General features: G+C 48.0%; 1 protein-coding gene across 2 annotated transcripts in view; it reads left to right on the top strand.

The window, feature by feature from the left end:
- Window positions 1-5,146: 5,146 nt before the first annotated feature.
- Window positions 5,147-18,399, top strand: part of LOC118715618 (testis-expressed protein 264) — a 79,008-nt gene continuing 65,755 nt past the window's right edge. Inside the window, exon 1 of one of the 2 annotated variants that reach the window (XM_036432167.2) lies at window positions 5,147-5,345. The gene's annotated coding sequence lies outside the window, so the exon portion shown is untranslated. The remainder of the gene's footprint in view (window positions 5,346-18,399) is intronic. The other variant, XM_036432166.2, reaches the window with a different exon arrangement.

The following is an 18,399-nucleotide window of genomic DNA, read 5'->3' as shown; positions in this document are numbered from 1 at the left end:
AAAAATTAAAAAATAAAATAAAGTCGTTTGACTATGTGTGTGAGGGTTGATTTCCGGGCTCTCTATTTGGTTCCATTGATTTACATGTCTGTCTTTATGCCAGTACAATACTATTCTGATTGCGGTAGCATTGTAAGGTTTTTTTTGTTTGTTTTTTTAATATATTTTATTGATTTTACACAGAGAAGAATTGAGAGGGACAGAGAGTTAGAAACGTCGATGAGAGAGAAACATCGACCAGCTGCCTCTTGCACACCCCCCACTGGGGATGTGCCCGCAACCAAGGTACATGCCCTTGACCGGAATCAAACCCGGGACCCTTCAGTCCTCAGGCCGACGCTCTATCCACTGAGCCACACCGGTCCCGGCAACATTGTAAGTTTTGAAATCAGGAAGTGTGAGTCCTCCAGGATGGTTCTTCTTTTTCAAGATTGTTTTAACTATTTGGGGTCCCTTGAGATTCCACATGAATTTTATTTTTATTTATTCATTTATTTAAAAAATATATTTTGATTTTTTACAGAGAGGAAGGGAGAGAGAGAATTAGAAACATCGCTGAGAGAGAAACATCTATCAGCTGCCTCCTGCATACCCCCCACTGTGGATATGCCTGCAACCAAAGTATATACCCTTGACCGGAATTGAACCTGGGACACCCTGGTTCAATCGCAGGCCGATGTTCTATCCACTGAGCCAAATCGGCCATGGCTCCACATGAATTTGAGTGGATTTTTATACTTTGGCAAAAACGTTATTGAGATTTGATAGGAATTGCATCACTCCTGCATATTGCTTTGGGCAGAATTGACATCTTAATCCATCAATACAGATGACTTTCCATTTATTTGTATCTTTTTAAATTTCTTTTAGCAACATTTTCTAGTTTTCAGTGTTCACGTATTTTTTCTTCTTTGGTTAAGTTTATTTCTAAGTAGTTTATTATTTTTGATGCTAGTGTAAATGAAATTATTCTCTTAATTTCCTTTTTAGATAGCTCAGTGTTGGTGTATAGAAACCCAACGAAGTTTTGTGTGTTGGTTTTGTATCCTGCAACTTTACTGAATTGATTTATTAGCTCTAATTTTATTGGGTGCATGGAATCCTTAGAGTTTCCTACATATAAGATTATGTCATCTGTGCACAAAAATAATTTTACTTCTTCCTTTCCCATTTGGATAGCTTTTCTTTTTCTTGCCTAATTTCTCTGGCTAGGACTTTCAGTTCCTTGTGGAATAGAATTGTCAAAGTGGATATCTTGTCCTATTCCTGACCTTAGAGGAAAATGTTTCAGTTTTTGTCAAGTCAGTGAATACCATGTTAGCGTTGTTAGTGATTGCTGGCTTCTCACTGAGGGTCTTTGTCATGTTGAATCAGTCTCCTAGTTTGTTGAGTGTCTTGTTTTTATCACAAAAGGGCCAATTTGGTTGCCTTTCATTGTTTTCTTGCCTAATTGCTCTGGCCAGAACTTCAGTGTAATGTTAAATAGCAGTAGTGAAAGGAAATGTTAAATAGCAGTAGTGAAAGGAAATGTTAAATAGCAATAGTGAAAGCAGGTATCTTGGTCTCATTTCTGGTCTTAAGGAGAAAGCTTTTTAAAAAGTTGCAATATGCCAAAACCGGTTTAGCTCAGTGAATAGAGCATTGGCCTTTGGACTCAAGGGTCCCAGGTTCGATTCCGGTCAAGGGCATGTACCGTGGTTGCGGGCACATCCCCAGTGGGGGGTGGTGTGCAAGAGGCAGCTGATCGATGTTTCTAACTCTCTATCCCTCTCTCTTCCTCTCTGTAAAAAAATCAATAAAATATATATATATATAAAAAAAAAGAATTAGCAGGTTCCAACAGAGCTGGCCTACTTAAAAAAAAAAAAGTTGCAATATTTCACCATTGAGTACAATGTTAGTTGTTGATTTTTTGTTAACCTTTAATGATGTTAAGGAGGTTCTTTTTCTTTCTATTGTGCTGGTTTTTAAATATATATATATATATATATATATATATATATATATATATATATATATATATTTCAGAGAGAAAGGGAGAAGGAGAGAAAGAAAAACATCAATGATGAGAGAGATAGAATAATTTCTGGCCTCTCACCATAACTTCTGAAAGCCCAGTAGGGCATGCTGAGTGTTTTTATCATGAAAGACAATCCTGCCTTAGCCAATTTGGCTCAGTGGATAGAGCATCAGGCCAAGGATTGAAGGGTCCCAGCTTTGATTCCGGTCAAGGACACATGCTTGGTTTTGGGCTCAATCCCCAGTAGGGGACGTGCAGGAGGCAGCCAATCAATGATCCTCTTCATCATTGATGTTTCTCTCTCCCTCTCCTCCCTTCCTCTGAGGGGGGGGGTAGGAGAAGACAACCCTGCCTCTGGGAGTATCCATGTGCGAGGAGCACATGCATATCACCATGGCCCTGGAGTCCAAGGCCCCTCCAATTTCCCACTCAGCCCTAACAGGGCTGGTTAAATGGAGCCTGAGCCGTTCAAACTTTGGCTCTCCAGTGATCTAGGCGTGGTCCTGGCTGGGCTTTCAGGAGTTACGGTGAGAGGCCAGAAATGACCCATCCCAGCCTTCCCAGCCTACCCCAAAGCCCAGCCAGGACTGCCTCTCTTTCCTACATTCCTGGCCGTTCCCAAGGTGCTCTGCGCCTCCAGGCCTCCTTACCCTCAAACGCCTTTCCTTAGCAGGACTCCTTCCATTGCACAAGATGAAGTCCTTGCCCCAGGGAGCAGGGAACCTCTGGAGGTTTTGGGTGCGCTGCTTTTTATCCCGTGAGCCTGCCCTTTCTGGGTGGTTACCAAAACGACTACAACTGGGCAGGGCCATTCCTTACTCCCAGAGGACAAGCCACGGGGCAGCCTACGAGTGAGACACAGTGGCGGACAGAAGCGCGCCTTTCTTTTCTTTTCTTCTCTTTCTTTTTTTTTTTTTTAATATACTTTATTAATTTTATACAGAGAGGAAGGGAGAGAGATAGAGAGTTATAAACATCGATGAGAGAGTCATGGATCAGCTGCCTCTTGCACACCTCCTACTGGGGATATGCCCGCAACCAAGGTACATGCCCTTGACCGGAATCGAACCTGGGACCCTTCAGTCCCCAAGCCGACGCTCTATCCATTGAGCCAAACCGGTCCCGGCAGAAGCGCGCCTTTCTGTGAAGTCTTTCCAGACCAGTAAGACTGGGGAGCCAGCTAAGCCCTCCCAGGTCTCAGGAACCAAGGCACTAAGTGAGAATGGAACATTTGAGACACCTAAAGCTGGGATTCTTTCTGGCAGCGCCTTCTACCGGTCTCTTTCCATTGCTCGTTTGGAACACTTGTGGTTTTACATCCTAACTAGAGGCCCGGTGCATGGATTCGTGCACACTGAAAGGGAATTAATTAGAAGGTGGCCAGCAGGGCGGGCCCTGAGCCAACCTCCCTCCGTACCCTCCTGGCCAGCTGGGCCTGGGGCTGCACCGGGGCTCAAAGGGCATCTGCAGAGTGAGCGGGTCCCTTTGGTAGGTGGGTCCCTCTGCCAGGCCTGCGGGGATCCGGCCAAAACCACAGTGCGGCATCCCCCAGGGGTCCCCGTGCCCGAGAGGGCACTCTGCAAAGTTGCTGTCCCTTGGCAGCTCCTGTGTTGAGCATCTGAACCCTAGTGGTCAGTGAGTGCCATGCCTACCGGCCTGTGGGTGGGACGGCAGGTCACTTAGCCATTATATATAATAGATTTGCTAGGTATGTCTGATGCTAGAGGTGCGAAGGCCCAGAAGAAAAGGGAGGTGGGGAGAAAAAGGGAATTTTTTTAAGCCAATGATTTTATGAGGAAAGCAAAACCTTTTTAAAATATTCGTTGTCAGAATGTTTTCTTCATCTGGCCAGTGTTCACAAAAAGGAGGAGGAGAAAGAGGAGAAGGAGGAGGAGGAGGAGGAGAAGGAGGAGGAGGAGGAGGGGGAGAACCTGGCCTGTTGGTGGAGACAGGCGGACACAGTAAGCTCTTGTCCTTTCACTGGGGCCCATGTGGCAGCAATTGCCAACTTGAGGAAGCAGAACCTGCGCCCTTAATCTCCTCTTAAGTGTCAAGAAAGCTTTTCTTTCTTTCTTTTTTTCAAATATATTTTATTGATTTTTTTACAGAGAGGAAGGGAGAGGGATGGAGAGTTAGAAACATCTATCAGCTGCCTCCTGCACACGCGCCACTGGGGATGTGCTGGCAACCAAAGTACATGTCCTTGACGGGAATCGGACCTGGGACCCTTCAATCCGCAGGTAGACGCTCTATCCACTGAGCCACTTCGGTCAGGGAAGAAAGCTTCTCTTGTGCCGGCTTCTTTTCCAGGGAATTCCGAAGACAGCTTCAGCTAACAGGAAACAGGACAGGGAGTGGGAAACACGAGTTACATGGTGTGCACCTATTTCAGAGACCCCGAAGGCTGTGCCGGCCTCTACAGGAGGCGATGGTGGCAATAGCCATTGGGAGCATCAGCAATGGCCTTCCCCAACGCTGAGCCCCCTTTCTCCGCGCCAGACACGTCCATCCACTCATTCAATCCTAAGGAGCCCTCAAGGTTACCGCCAAGGCAGGCACGAGGAGGAACCGAGGCTCCCCGGAAGCACCGAGCGGCCAGCGCGCCTCTCTGGTGGCCGGCGGGGTGCAAACCCTTCCCGTGGGGCCGGCCCTGATGCATCCCCGAGGTGGGATCCCGCCCGCCCTCCCGACACCGGCATCCGCGGTGTAGACGGCGCTGTGCGGGGAGGGATCGCGGCTCCACTCAAGCGTCTGGGCGTAGAAATGCAACTAAGAGTGTCGGCTGTGTATCCTGCAACTTTGCTGAATTAATCAGCTCTCCCTTTTTTCGTGTGTGCAATCTTGAGAGTTTTCTACACGTAAGAGATTATGTCACCCGGGAACAGAAACCATTTTACGTCTTCCTTTCCAGTTTGGATCTTTTCTTTCTTTTTCTCGCCTGGTTTCTCTTTTGCACAGTCTGGGAACCCGCACTTCCACTCCCATCCCCTGATCTGCACCGTTCCCAGCGCGAGGGGAGCACGGCTCCCGGCGGAACGTTCCTCGCGGCGGCGTGTGTTCCCGGCCGGGCCTCCGGGCGCGCGGGCCGCGGGGGGGGGGGACGCTTTCAGGCGCGGACCGCGAGCCGAGGCTGCGAGCGCCGCCGCCGCCAGAGAAGCAGGCGCTCGGCCGGAGCCAGTGCGCGGCGCCCGGGCCTGGCCGGCTGCTTCCCGCCGCGGCCGCCACCCCCGCCCCTGCCGCCCGGACCCCGCCGAGGCGGGCGCAGCGGAACGCGAGGCGCGAGGCCCTGCCCGGCCCGGCGCGGCCCGGAGCCGCGGCGCCTGAGGTGAGTGCCGCCGCCGGCCCGGCTCCCCGCTCGGCCGCCGGGACCCGCAACAATGGGGCCCGGAGGGGACCCGGCCCGGGCCCGGGCCCGGGCCCGGAGGCCTGGGACAGCCTGCCAGCCAGCCGGTCCCGGCGGCCCGGGCCGTGGGGCGCTGGGTCGGACCCGGGGAACTCTTGGGCCGGAGGCTTGGGGGACCTTCGCTTCGCCCCGGGCCCGGCGGCTGGATGTCGGGGGTGTGTGGCGGGGGAGGGAGGCTCGGGGGCGCGGAGGCTTGGCCCGGGGGGCGCTCGCTCCCAGCGCCCGGGGCAGACGCCCTGGAGGCCGGCCATTGTGGGGCGAACGCGGGGTTCGCGTTCGGAATTCCGGGGCCTCTGGGGGCGCGGACCCCAGGCGCGGCGCGGCTGGTCCGTCTCCCCCGCCCCCGCGCCCCGAGGCCGGGAAACTTGGCGGAGCGGGGCGTGCGGGAGGAGCCGCTTCCCGAGGTCGCCGGCGGTTAGTTTCCTGGAAAGGCCGAGCCCCGCTGGGCCGGGGGAGCCGGGAGCCGGAGTCTCCCTCCGCGGCCCGGGCGGCCCGGCGCTCCAGGCGGGGCGGCGCCGCGGGAGGGTCCCCGGGCCCAGGGGGAGGCTGAGGGCGGAGGCGGCGGGCTGCTGAGATTGGAGCCTGGGCTCCGGGTGGGCCCCGGCGGCGCGGGCGGGAGCGGCTCGCGGGAGGCCGACCTCCGGCTGCGGTGGCGCGGCGACTCCGGTCTGCGAGCCTCCATCCCCGGGCGTCTCCGGTCTGCGACCCTCCATCCCCGGTGAAGGGCTGCGAGGGGCATCCGGGGGTTGGAGTGAGTTTGCTCCCGGGGAGAGCGCCGTGCGGCCCCCCCCTTCCAACCCTGGGTCCGGACAGGAGCGATCGCGGACGGGTTCGCAGCCAAGCACGTCCTCGGGGCGTGCGGGGTCAGAGCTCTCCCCCTGCCTGTCTCGTCCTCCTTTGTGTGTGAATCGTGACTCATACTTGCTTTGCAGCCCTGTGGCTGCTGTTTGTAGTAGACCTCCCCAGTACTTGTACATTTTAGGGGAGGGTGTTTTTTTTTTAGTCCAGTTTTTAGAAATCTCAGTCTAGGCTTGTGTTCATTTACTTTGGTGTCATGGCTTCGCAGCTCCGGAGAGGGATGTGAAAACTTTAGCAGTTTATGTTGTTAAAAGTTCTTGTTTGGGTCCCATCTGCGGTGACGGAAGGAGACTTGACGGGGTGGTGAACTCACCATGCAATAGACAGGATTCCTTACCCACCTGGACACTTGAAACCTATGGAGTCTTATTCACCGATGTCACCCAATTAATTTAATAATTTTTTAATTCTTTATATCCCTACACTCATGGAGCTGTACTTTTCCTACTGCTATGAAGTCATTCTGTTGAATCTGTTAGATCTTTTTTTTTTTTTTAATTGATTTCAGAGAGAGGTATAGTAACATCCATGATGAGAATCATTTGATCCGTTGGCTCCTGCACGCCCCCTACTGGGGATCGATCTGGAAACCTCGGCCTGTGCCCTGTCCCAGAATGGAACAGTGACCCTCTGGTTCATGGGACAGCACTCACCCACTGAGCCACACCAGCCGGGCAGATCTGTTAAATCTTGACTGTCAGCTCTCACAGGACTTCATCCTCCCTGGAAGAGTCAGCTGTGTTTAGTGAATTTAATCTGTGAAGGGTGTCTCCTCTTCATTAGTGAGTGTGCAAACTCCAGTTGGCAGGCCAGCAGCTGTGCACAGCGCTCTGGAAGTAGTCTTCATGCAGAAGTTGGTGTCTTGTCCGTGGATGGGATGGCAACCTCCATGTGGAAAACACAGGATCAGAATCACAGTGCTGCGGGCTTATTAGTGCTGGAGGTACTGCTAGCTGGAGTCTAGCATGCTCGGACAGTCTCAGGGAGATGTGAGGTAATTTTGACCGTTTGTAGTTACATTGATAGTTATGGGGATTGTTTTCCCCTTAATTAAAACAAATATGCATGTTCCTTCAATTCTTTTAAAAAATATATATATTTTATTGATTTTTTTACAGAGAGGAAAGGAGAGGGATAGTTAGAAACATCGATGAGAGAGAAACATCGATTCAGCTGCTTCCTGCACATTCCCTACTGGGATGTGCCCGCAACCAAGGTACATGCCCTTGACCAGAATCGAACCTGGGACCCTTGAGTCTGCAGGCCGATGCTCTATCTTCTGAGCCAAACCGGTTAGGGCCAATTGTATTCTTTGTCTTTGTCTCTCTGAATTTTTCTGTCTTAAGAAATCCATTCTTTCATAAATCACTATCTTTTGAGTTCTGCCGGGCAGTGGGCTGGGCACTTTCACCATGGTGATGTTTTTGACCCTTTAGTAAGAGTAGCTCTTAGTTCAGAGTGGCTGTAGGTCTCAGAAGGAAGAAGCGATTCAGGTATATCAAGCTTCTGATGAGTAAAGCTGTTGAATAAGGTTTTTATAAAGGATTGATTTTGATGAGTGACATTGATTATCTTTATATATTTCCATAGAAAAAGATTAGCTGTAATGTGTTCACTTGGTATGGATTATTTTATTTAAATCCACCTGGGAACTTAGTGCAGACAGACCACAGGCAAACAGTTTGTTTTGGTGTGTGTGTCTGGATGAGGAGGATTCACAGGTTCTGTGTGTGTGTGTGTGTGTGTGTGTGTGTTTTGGGAGCACCATTGGGTTTTGGGAGCACTGGGTTTTGGGAGCACCATTGTCTGGTTCACTGTATGTAGGCTGGGAGTTTGCTGGTCACTTGGAGTGCTGGTCCCTAGAACAGGAAGAATAAGATGGAGGTAAGACACTGTTTGAAATCACCTCTTAATTTGTACTGCATAAAATAGAATGTAAATTATATTTGAATAGGTTTTTGCTTTAATTGTAATCTCTGTTCTGATCTAGTAAAATGGAATTTTGTCCTTTGCTCTCTTTTCTAACTCCTCTATATTTGACCAAAAATAAATGAAGACATTTAAAATCAAAGCAATTGGATAAATACATTCTTTTAAAAATATATATGATTTTATTGATTTTACATAGAAGAAGGGGAGGGAAAGAGGGAGAGAAACATTGATATGAGAGAAAAACATAGATTGGGTTGCCTCCTGCAACCTTGCCATGTGCCCTGACCAGGAATTGAACCAGCGATCCTGAGTGCAGGGGACAACTTTCAACCTGTTGAACCACACTGGCCAGGGCAATAAATACATTCTTTAAAATATCTCTAAGAAAATAAAAATTGGTTTGTTTGTTTATTTATTTATTTATTTATTTATTTATGTATTTACTTTGCTTTCTGGTTTGTTTATTGCTTTGAAGGCAAAGTGATTGCTCAAGGAAATGATTTATCTATCTCTTGCTCAAATGAATGAACTTGAGAAACTTTTTGAAAGAAGGCTTAGAGGTTTTATTTTAATAGGAAACTTCTAAGATGCTTAGTACAGTAGGAAGAGCATGGTCTTTGGAGTTGTCCACCTCTAACTCTTGCTTGCTTTTTGACCTGGGTAAGCTGGTAGCCTCTCTCAGCCTTGTTTTTATTCATTGTTTTCCCATCTGTAAAATGGGGCTAATACAACCTTCTCTGCAGGTGTGGTGAGGACTGGAGATGAGGGTCTGGGGCTTCGTGGGGGTCAGGGCTTGCTGCTACGAGTTACTGTAGGTAGTGAGTGATGGGGGCACGTTCTCAGTGGTACTAGTAGTAGGAGTGTAGCTGAGTCCTGTCCTGTGCATGGATGAGGGGCTCAGTTTCCTTGTCTGGTGAGGAAGGCAGCCTACTGTGTTCACCCATTGGCACCCTGGGCAGGTGAGAGAATTGTCAAGGTGCACGGTGGGCAAGAGTCCACGCTGTAGAGTCCTTGGTTATTCCTGGCACTGGGAGGTTTTTTTCCTGGAAGTTCCTATGGAAAAGCCAGACATAACTGGCATGTCCTTGTTTGGGGATCAGTGGGCATTCCCATTGGCAGAGTGTGAGGGTATGCCAAGCAACATTGTGCCTGGGTGGCCCCTATTTTGGATGTTTCTCTAGCTTCTGTTGCCATCAGTCTTTTTGCCTGGAGGGTGCCAGATGTTGGAAAGTCTCCAGATGTCATCTTTCTCTAATTTGAGCTACTTTGATAGAATCTAGCACTCTGCTCAGAAATATTTTTGATGAACAGAAGGTTCACAGTTTTGTTATAGACTTGTTCGGTTTTATTTTTTCTCTGTGAGGGGGGGAAAGGAAGAGAAAAATAAGTAAGGGATTCAAAATAACTGGCTCTAAATCTCTTCTAGTCTTCCTTAGTCAAATCCGCTCTGCTAGGTGGTCTTTAACTCCAGTTAAAGATAAATAATATTCCTCTGGCCTTGAAATAGTGTGAACATCCAGCTCCTCGTTGTTTCTGTGTCGGCATCTCCCAAGGACCTTTATGAGCCGGCCTCTTTGGTGTCTTCTGGCCTGCTCCCTCCTCAGCTACAACTCCTCTGGCCCTGGGGGCTCCATGGTAAGCACCTGGAAGGTCCCAGCATGCCTGTCCCATGCCCGGGACTTCAGGCACTACACCTCCTCAAAGCATCCCTGCTGCTTCTCAGACTAAGCTGAAAACCTCTCCTTTGTGTGGCCTTGGTGGCCGGTGAGCTTTTCTTCATAAACACACTGTACTCTTAACTTGTAGTATTTTTGTGCTTTCCATGCCTAGGTTGTGACCTACTTGAGGGCAGGACTTTGTCTTATTTATTTTTATATCCAGTGCCTAACCACTGCTGAACAGAGTAGCTGCTCAGTGAATGCTGATTGAGTGAACAGATGAATGACCACAGCACATGTCATGAAAGGAAGGAGTTAGTGGTGTGATGACAGTTGTGATTTCATGGCCGTGTCTGATCTTTGTATTCCCAAAGACAGCATTCCTCTGCCTTCCTATTTCCAGGTGGCTAAGAGGAATATTTAGCTTGCTGTGAAAATGTGTTGCTCATTTCATATGTCCGTAATTCTGAGGCCAGGGGCTAGTCCTTGCCCTCTGGTCTTGCAGAAGTTCCCTTTGGCAGAGAAGGTAGCAGTTCTTCATGGCGTCGTCCAGATCTTCCACCGCTTCCTGATCTGAGCACTTCATCCTCCTGGGAAGACGAGGGACTGCGTCAGCTTTGGCCATAAGGTCTCCAGGCGAACACTGGCCCGCCCTGGAGTATGTAGTGGATTCAACACTAGGATGTTGTGACTTTTGTTGGCTGATGGACCTTCTGGAGACTCGGCTGAGTTCCCTGTTGTCATATTCAGGATACTATAAGATTATTAGCCCAAATTTTATTTAGGAATTTGAACTTATTACTAGTTTTTTTGCTCAGCCTAATATTGTGCTAACACTGAAACGGTATGTTCTGTTAGGGGGCTGTGTGTTCTGAGTTATTAACCTAGACGTTCAGAAATGATGCCATTTCTTCTTAGTGGTAAATAACTTGAGAGAATATACTACCTACATTACTTTGATTTCATTTCATCGCTGATCAGACCACATAGTAATTCCACTGAAGCCAGATGTGAGGAAACTTAACAAAGCTGCATGGTGTTTCCGTCATGCAGATGACAGCGTAACGGGCCAAGGAGAGGAAAGCATGACAGGGGCTATGGTTGCATTAAAGATAAACATTGACAGGAGATAAAAGGACACAGACACAGCTGAGAGGTACTTTGAATGTGGCAAGCATCTGTTAACTGAAGTCTTTCTGCAAGCAGTGTGGAGATGTTGAGAAGGAAGTTGTTACAGTATAAATTAGAAGCAATAAAAACATGGACAACTTTAGTCAGCTTAGGCACATTGGAGGTATTAGCACCAGGTAAGGGTTTAGAGCACCGTCGATGAGAGTTATATAATACATAAGCAGAAATATCTAACGGGAAAATAATCTAATTCAGTGTCTCATTGTTAACTACTATTAAGAATTTGGTCTGCATTTATCTACATTTCCCACCCCCACTGTGTATGCTAACGTGTGTGTGTGTGTGTGTGTGTGTGTGTGTGAGAGAGAGAGAGAGAGAGAGAGAGAGAGAGAGAGAGAGAGAGAGAGAGAGAGAAAAGAAATCCTCTTTGCAGAAATGGGAAACACCTTGTATCTACTCTTATGTAACTTGCTTCCTCCCCTTGACCCCCATTTAATGCTTTTGTATTTTCCCAAGTTTAGGACATATATCAATCGTATCTTTTTTTAATCATACCTTTTAATAGTTTCATAGTATTACATTGTATGCTTGCATCAGTTTGTTAGTCCCTAGTGATAGACATTTGTTTTAATTGTAGTTACAAGCATCCTTGAAGATAGTATCTTTGCATGCCTCTTTGTATACAGTGTATACCTATTGTTACACTTTGTACACACACTTAGAATGAGATCCTGCACCTGGACTCTCCGTGCCAGGGATTGTGCTGTGGACAGTGGGATGTCTTGGTTGCCAGCAGTTTGCGCTACCTCACTGCCTCACTGGAGTTGAGCTCTCTCTGCCCCTCAGATTCCCATTTCCTACAGCAGGTTTAAAAGCTTGCTAGCTAGTATCCAATAAATAGTGTATCAATTTATAGTTCTCTAGCACCGAACATTATCATTATTTTTAATCTTTGCCAATTTGAAGCATCGATAATTAATAATTTACATTTCCCCATTGAGGAGGATGAGCATTTGTCATGTGTTTATTTCATGTACACTAGTATTGATTGATTGATTGATCAACTGATTTGTTAATCAGTGTCTCCTTCTAGCTTCGTTCTCTCTTTCCCTCCCTTTTTTGTTTTTACCTGCATACAAGGGAGAACCATAGTGACTTTGGCTCTGGGCCTCCCGTGCTGCTCCAGCCCCTCCTTCCTCTCCCTGCCTCTCTTACCTAAAATGCACTTTTACTGACATTCTCTTACCACTGCTTTCTCTCTGTCTCTTGATTCTTTGTGGTCTGGTTTCTGGTCCTATTTTCCTCCTGCACACCATCTCTGAGGTAAATCCTTGTTGTCCAGACAGAGATTGTTTTCCTTGATGCTTTTTCTCCCTTGGTTTGACCAACTCCCCACACCCTACCATCTCTGCAGCGAGGGAAGCTGCACATGAGTAGCTTATTATTATGGAAAATTTCAAACACATGCAACAGTAGGGAGTATAGTATCATGAGCCCCATGTACCCAATTTCCACAATTACCAACATTTCCTTTTTTTTCTTTCAATTATCCTCCCCACTTATTAAAAAATTTTGTTATTGGCTATACGTCAGCCATTGTTACTTAGTGTGTGTCTCTAATAAAAAAATTTTCTTTCTTAAACATTTACCTTGCTATTTTCTACCCTAATAAAAATTAACAGTGTTTTCTTAACAGTGAGGACCTGATTTGCAGTCCTCGTTCTGACACTGCTGTTTAACTTGGGCAGTTTGGAGCTAGTTTTCTCATCTTGAAATGTAGGGGGAGAGCCATGGTAGTGCTCCTCGCAGGGTGGTGAGTCTTCCTTATTTACTCTCACAGAAGTGCTTAGCGAAGTAGTTCACTTAAATGGGGCTCAAACAGTTTCTGGGGTCTTTTCTCCACCCACCCACCCAGCAGATATTTATTGAACATGTGTGTGTTTGCTAAAGAAGAGGCAATCAGGACAGCCTTGGTTGTGGGCTCAATCCCTAGCTCTGGGTGAGGTGTGTGCAGGGGCAACTAATCAATGTGTCTCTCTCACATAAATGTTTCTCTCTGTCTCTCCCCTTCCCTCCACTCTAAAAAAAAAAAAAAAGAAAGAAAGAAAGAAAGAAAATAGCCCAGCCAGTGTGGCTCAGTGATTGAGCGATGACCTATGAACCAGGAGGTCACAGTTCGATTCTCTGTCAGGGCTCATGCCTGGATGTGGGCTTAATCCGAAGTGTGGGGCATGCAGAAGGCAGCATATCAGTGAGTCTCTCTCATTGATGTTTCTGTCTCCCTCACCCTTCCTCTCTCAAATCAATAAAATTATATCTTTTTAAAAAATATATATATTGCCGAAACCGGTTTGGCTCAGTGGATAGAGCATCAGCCTGCGGGCTGAAAGGTCCCGGGTTCGATTCCGGTCAGGGGCATGTACCTTGGTTGCGGGCACATCCCCAGTAGGGGGTGTGCAAGAGGCAGCTGATAGATGACTCGCTCTCATCGATGTTTCTAACTCTCTATCTCCCTTCCTCTCTGTAAAAAATATATTTAAAAATATGTATTAAAAAATATATATATATATATATTTACAGAGAGGAAGAGAGAGGGATAGAGAGTTAGAAACATCGATGAGAGAAATTTAAATATATTTAAAAATATATATAAAAAAATATATATATATAGTATATTTTTACAGAGAGGAAGAGAGGGATAGAGAGTTAGAAACATCCATGAGAGAAATTCATCATCAGCTGCCTCTTGCACACCCCCTACTGGGGATGTGCCCGCAACCAAGGTACATGCCCCTGACCGGAATCGAACCCGGGACCTTTCAGTCCGCAGGCTGATGCTCTATCCACTGAGCCAAACCGGTTTCGGCATATCTTTTTGCTTAAAAGTCAATGGAACAATGTGCTCGGGTGAGGATTAACAACCTAACAAAACCCAAGGAGACACTGACCTTCACTTCAAGGATTCTGTATTATGGTGATTCTCTGCCTGCCTCCTAAATGCGCCTTTCTACAACTGCTCCCCTGACCAGGAATTGAACCCGGAACCCTTTCGTATGTGGAACAGCACTGCAGCCACTGAGCCCCTTGAAATGCCCACCAGCTGTGAGGAGATGGTTTCAGAAATGCCCTTCTCAGCACACGTGGCACCACAGCACCATTTGCTCCCAAACAAGTTTCTGATGCTGCATCCCTGCTCGTGATCCTTTAGCGATTCCTCCTGCTAGAGGCATGCGGGCTGGGGCAGGATTGCGTGGACATACTGAGTCAGAGAAGGGCTTGAGCTCAGCAGGGAAGGGCTCAGTGACATATAGTTATGTCTGCCGGGCAGACAGGAAAAGTGGTGCCAACTGCCATGTATTTGCCAATCCTTGTATAGAACAAAGTTCACACTCCTTAGCAAGGTCTTCACACTCCTTAGCAAGGTCCTGGGGCGCAGCTGGGTCAAGATCTGGCCCATCTGCTTCTCCTCTCTGCAGTGGGTTTCCCATGGACTCCCCTGGCCTCTGGCCCCCAGAACTGACTTCCGCATGAGTCCGCCCTCCCTGCGGGTGCCCTCCCTGCGGGCGGCAGCGCGCGCTCCTGAAGGAAGTGCTGGTCCTGGAACTGTCAGGCCTGCCGCCGCCTCTGGGAAGCCTTCACCAGCCTTTTCAGGCAAAATGATTTCCCCTGCCCTGGAGAGCCATACACTGGGCTCTTTTCTTTTTTCTTATTATTTTTTCCTTCTTATTTTTTTAATATATTTTTTTATTAAGTTATTATTTTTGTACATATACCAATGCCCCCCCCCTTTTCTTTTTTAGAGTGAAAGGGAGGGGGAGTTTAATTTTCTCCTTCCTTCCTTATGAAATATAATTCACATAACATACATTTCACCATTTTGAAGTATTCAATTCTTTTTTTTTTCTTTTCTTTTTTTTTGATTTTTTACAGAGAGGAAGAGAGAGTTAGAAACATCAATGAGAGAGAGACATCGATCAGCTGTCTCTTGCACACCCTCCACCGGGGATGTGCCTGCAACCAAGGTACATGCCCTTGACCAGAATCAAACCTGGGACCTTTCAGTCCGCAGACCGACGCTCTACCACTGAGCCAAACCGGTTTCGGCTTGGTTTTATTTTTTAAAATAAAAATCATGTGCTATGGCAGCATCTTACAGAACAATTCCATTTCAAGGGCATTTTATTTTTTTACTTTTTATTTTAAAAAATATTTTATTGATTTTTTACAGATTGGAAGAGAGAGGGATAGAGAGTTAGAAACATAGATCAGCTGCCTCCTGCACACCACCCACTAGGGATGTGCCTGCAATCAAAGTACATGCCCTTGACCAGAATCGAACCTGGGACCTTTCAGTCCACAGGCCGACGCTCTACCACTGAGTCAAACCGCTTAGGGCTCAAGGGCATTTTATCAAGTTTTTGTCCCTTGAAGATTCACTTCTCTTGCTATTTCATAAGTAAAAGTAGCAGATAATGCCTTGTGAAGTATCCTAATGATACACTCCTTATGAGAAATCAAATCTGAAACAGCAGCATCAACAAAGTAGCCTGTTGAAGTGGGAACTGTTACTCTGCCACATTTACTGTATATAAATTTTGTGTCTGCTGATCTTCCTTCCCCGGGTTATGTCCCCAGCTGCCTTACTCATAATGAGCCTGAATCTTAATGTGCGTAGCACATTCGGTTCTTATTGCTTCCATAAACCTTCTCTCTGGCGTGAGAGGAGAATATCTATGTCCCAGATACTTTTCATTTAGTAACTTTGGTATCTTATACTCGCTTATCTTCTGCCCCAGCCGACTGCTTGAGATCTGAACCAATCCGTTCCAGGCCCTACTTGGTCCCCTTCCGCCCCCCGGAGGCCTTCGGCGTGGGCTGGCCGTGGGCTCCCTACTTGGTCCCCTTCCGCCCCCCGGAGGCCTTCGGCGTGGGCTGGCGCGTGGGCTGGCCGTGGGCTCTCGCCGCTGGACTGTTCTCTCCGCTCATTGTTTGCCGCTTGGTTCATCCAGTTTTGTCTGGGAGGAATGCCTGTTTTCTGGGCTTGAGGCCAAGTTTTTACTTAACTTTTGGGTAAAACTGTACAGTATCCCAGTTGCTGTCTCCAGAGAAGAGCTCCCCAAAACCGGTTTTATTTGTTTAGAAACCAGATAGCGCATACTATGGTGAAAGTTGTTACACGTACTGGAAATAAAAACAGGCTCTCCCCAGGCGGAGCCTCAGTTCTCTGAGAGGAGCGTGCTGGTGCGCTGGGTGTCGGCTCCTGGGTTCCTGCCGGGCTGGAGCTGTGAGAGGCTCAGTGCTTTCCTGAGACCGTAAGGTTAGTTTCACCTCCGTGTGGGGTTGTTTGCGTTGTGCTGCATTATTGATTAGGTTGCCGGGTCATATGTTGTGTGAACCCTGAAGCGCAGGTGTCAGTGCCCAGAGGAGGAGAAGGCAAGCAGTTTGCTCCCGTTCGGTGAGCCCTTAACCTGGGCCCCTCTGATGCCAGAGAGCTCCCACTGGTGCCCTGCCCCCTGCCCTCAGCAGTGCGGCAGGAGCGACAGCGGCTCCAAGGCCCTGGAGGGGGACCTGGAAGGGAAACCACAAGTTTATAGAGTTCCCTGTCTTCGAACTCTTCCCCAGTCCACAGCTAGTCTCCTATCATCGTCCCCCTGCCAGTTACCTCTGCTCAACTCTTTCTTCAGACTCACTTTGGACTGCACTCCTCTTTTTTTTTTTATTGATTTCAGAGAGGAAGGGAGAGAGAGAAACATTAGTGATGAGAGAGAATCATTGATCGGCCATCTCCCTCATGCCCCCTACTGGGGATCGAGCCTGCAACCAGCACATGTGCCTTGACCGGAATTGAACCCGGGACCTTTCAGTCCACAGGCTGGCACTCCATCCACTGAGCTAGCTAGGGCTGAGCTCCTCTTAATGCTTGACCTGTCCCGCCCGACCTGTGTGCTCTCTACCTGTGTGTTCCCAGTGGCAGGTGGCTGTTGGATACGTTTTTGTAGAGCTGAGTATTTGGAGCTGTGATTCTACTAGCATGGAGACATTCCAAAGATCACCAAATCTCTCACAGTGATGGGCTGTTTTGTCAAGTTTAATAACTTGTAGGTATGAGTCAATTTCTGACATGAGTGATGTAACTTATTAAAAACAGCCTGAATGCGGGAATGAATGCCACAGAACTGCTGGATATTAAAAAAAACAAAAACAACAACAAAAAAAAACCACCACAACAAAAAACAGCCTGAATTTTTCCCCCCTGATTTTGGCACTTGAAATGTTGGAGCTCTCTGTGCTGAGCCCTCTTTTCCCTCCTTTTTAAAATTGACCTCTACTGCTGTTCAGTACTTTGTTGACTAGTTAGTTCCCTAGGAGGATGCAGCCTTAAGTAATGGTTGTGGTTTCATACACTGTAAGAGCTTTCCAAGTATTGGTTCTCAGTCATCACTTCTGTTCTCTGAAGCTTCAAGAACAGCCTGATCCCAGCTCCCTGAGCCTCTTTATGCCAGGGCACTGAGAGTGTGCACTGCAGTAAAAGAACCTCTTGGTTTGTTGTAAGTCATGTTCTCCGTGTCCCCCGCCCCTGTCCCCCCACTCCGCTCTGTCCCACTGTGTTTATCAGAAGTCATCAGAATGCAGCAGTGATACCATAGCATCTGCTCTATCATTTTGCAGAGAAGGGTTATTTCTTCTTAACCCTTTTCTGGGCCGAAGCATTTGGCAGTATTTTTTTGTGATTGTTCAACTGATTGTTAAGTCTGCAGGTAATGAAAATGTTGACTCCCCTGCCCCTGGAAAAGGCCCAGATTTGAGGGGTTAGTGACCAGCTGGTAGAGTACCCGGCGTATCAGCTTGTCCTCCACAGATCAAGATCTCCTTCCTTTCACTGAAGTTCCTCTCTAATAATCCCCTCCGCAGGCCGTGGCTATTTTCAGATCTTACGTAAAAGTTAGTTACTTCCTGTCCAGGTCAGAGGCAGCCCAGAGAAATCAACTTTTGGAAAGCCAATTACACCACGGGCTCAGCTGCTAACAGGCTTTCCGGAGCTTTGCATGGCACCTGTGTCCCGGGTCAGTGCGCGGTGTAGGTCGGAGCCTTCTCAGGTGCGCCGAGCGGCTGCGGGCGCTTCTCCCTTGGGGACACTCTGATTTTGGCTGCAGGGCTGCGACATGTCCGCTGGAGAACAGGCCATAAGCCTGTTCAATAACTCCTGTGACTGAAAGACCAGAGGTGGGACTCATTAACCGTCTCGCTTAGAGGCTGGCTGCGGAGCCGTCACCAGGTTTGCAGTTGCTGTAGGTGCCCGCTGCGCTCTGCACTCAGCCACTGGAGCGGGCAGGGTGGTGGTCGCCAACTGTTGTAAGCTGGCATAGCGAGCGCTGATGAGGCAGAGGCTGGGAGTT

The sequence above is a fragment of the Pipistrellus kuhlii genome, unplaced genomic scaffold, assembly GCF_014108245.1.
Source record: "Pipistrellus kuhlii isolate mPipKuh1 unplaced genomic scaffold, mPipKuh1.p scaffold_m20_p_11, whole genome shotgun sequence".
Taxonomy (NCBI): Eukaryota; Metazoa; Chordata; class Mammalia; order Chiroptera; family Vespertilionidae; genus Pipistrellus; species Pipistrellus kuhlii.
This window is presented reverse-complemented; position numbering and strand designations above follow the sequence as displayed.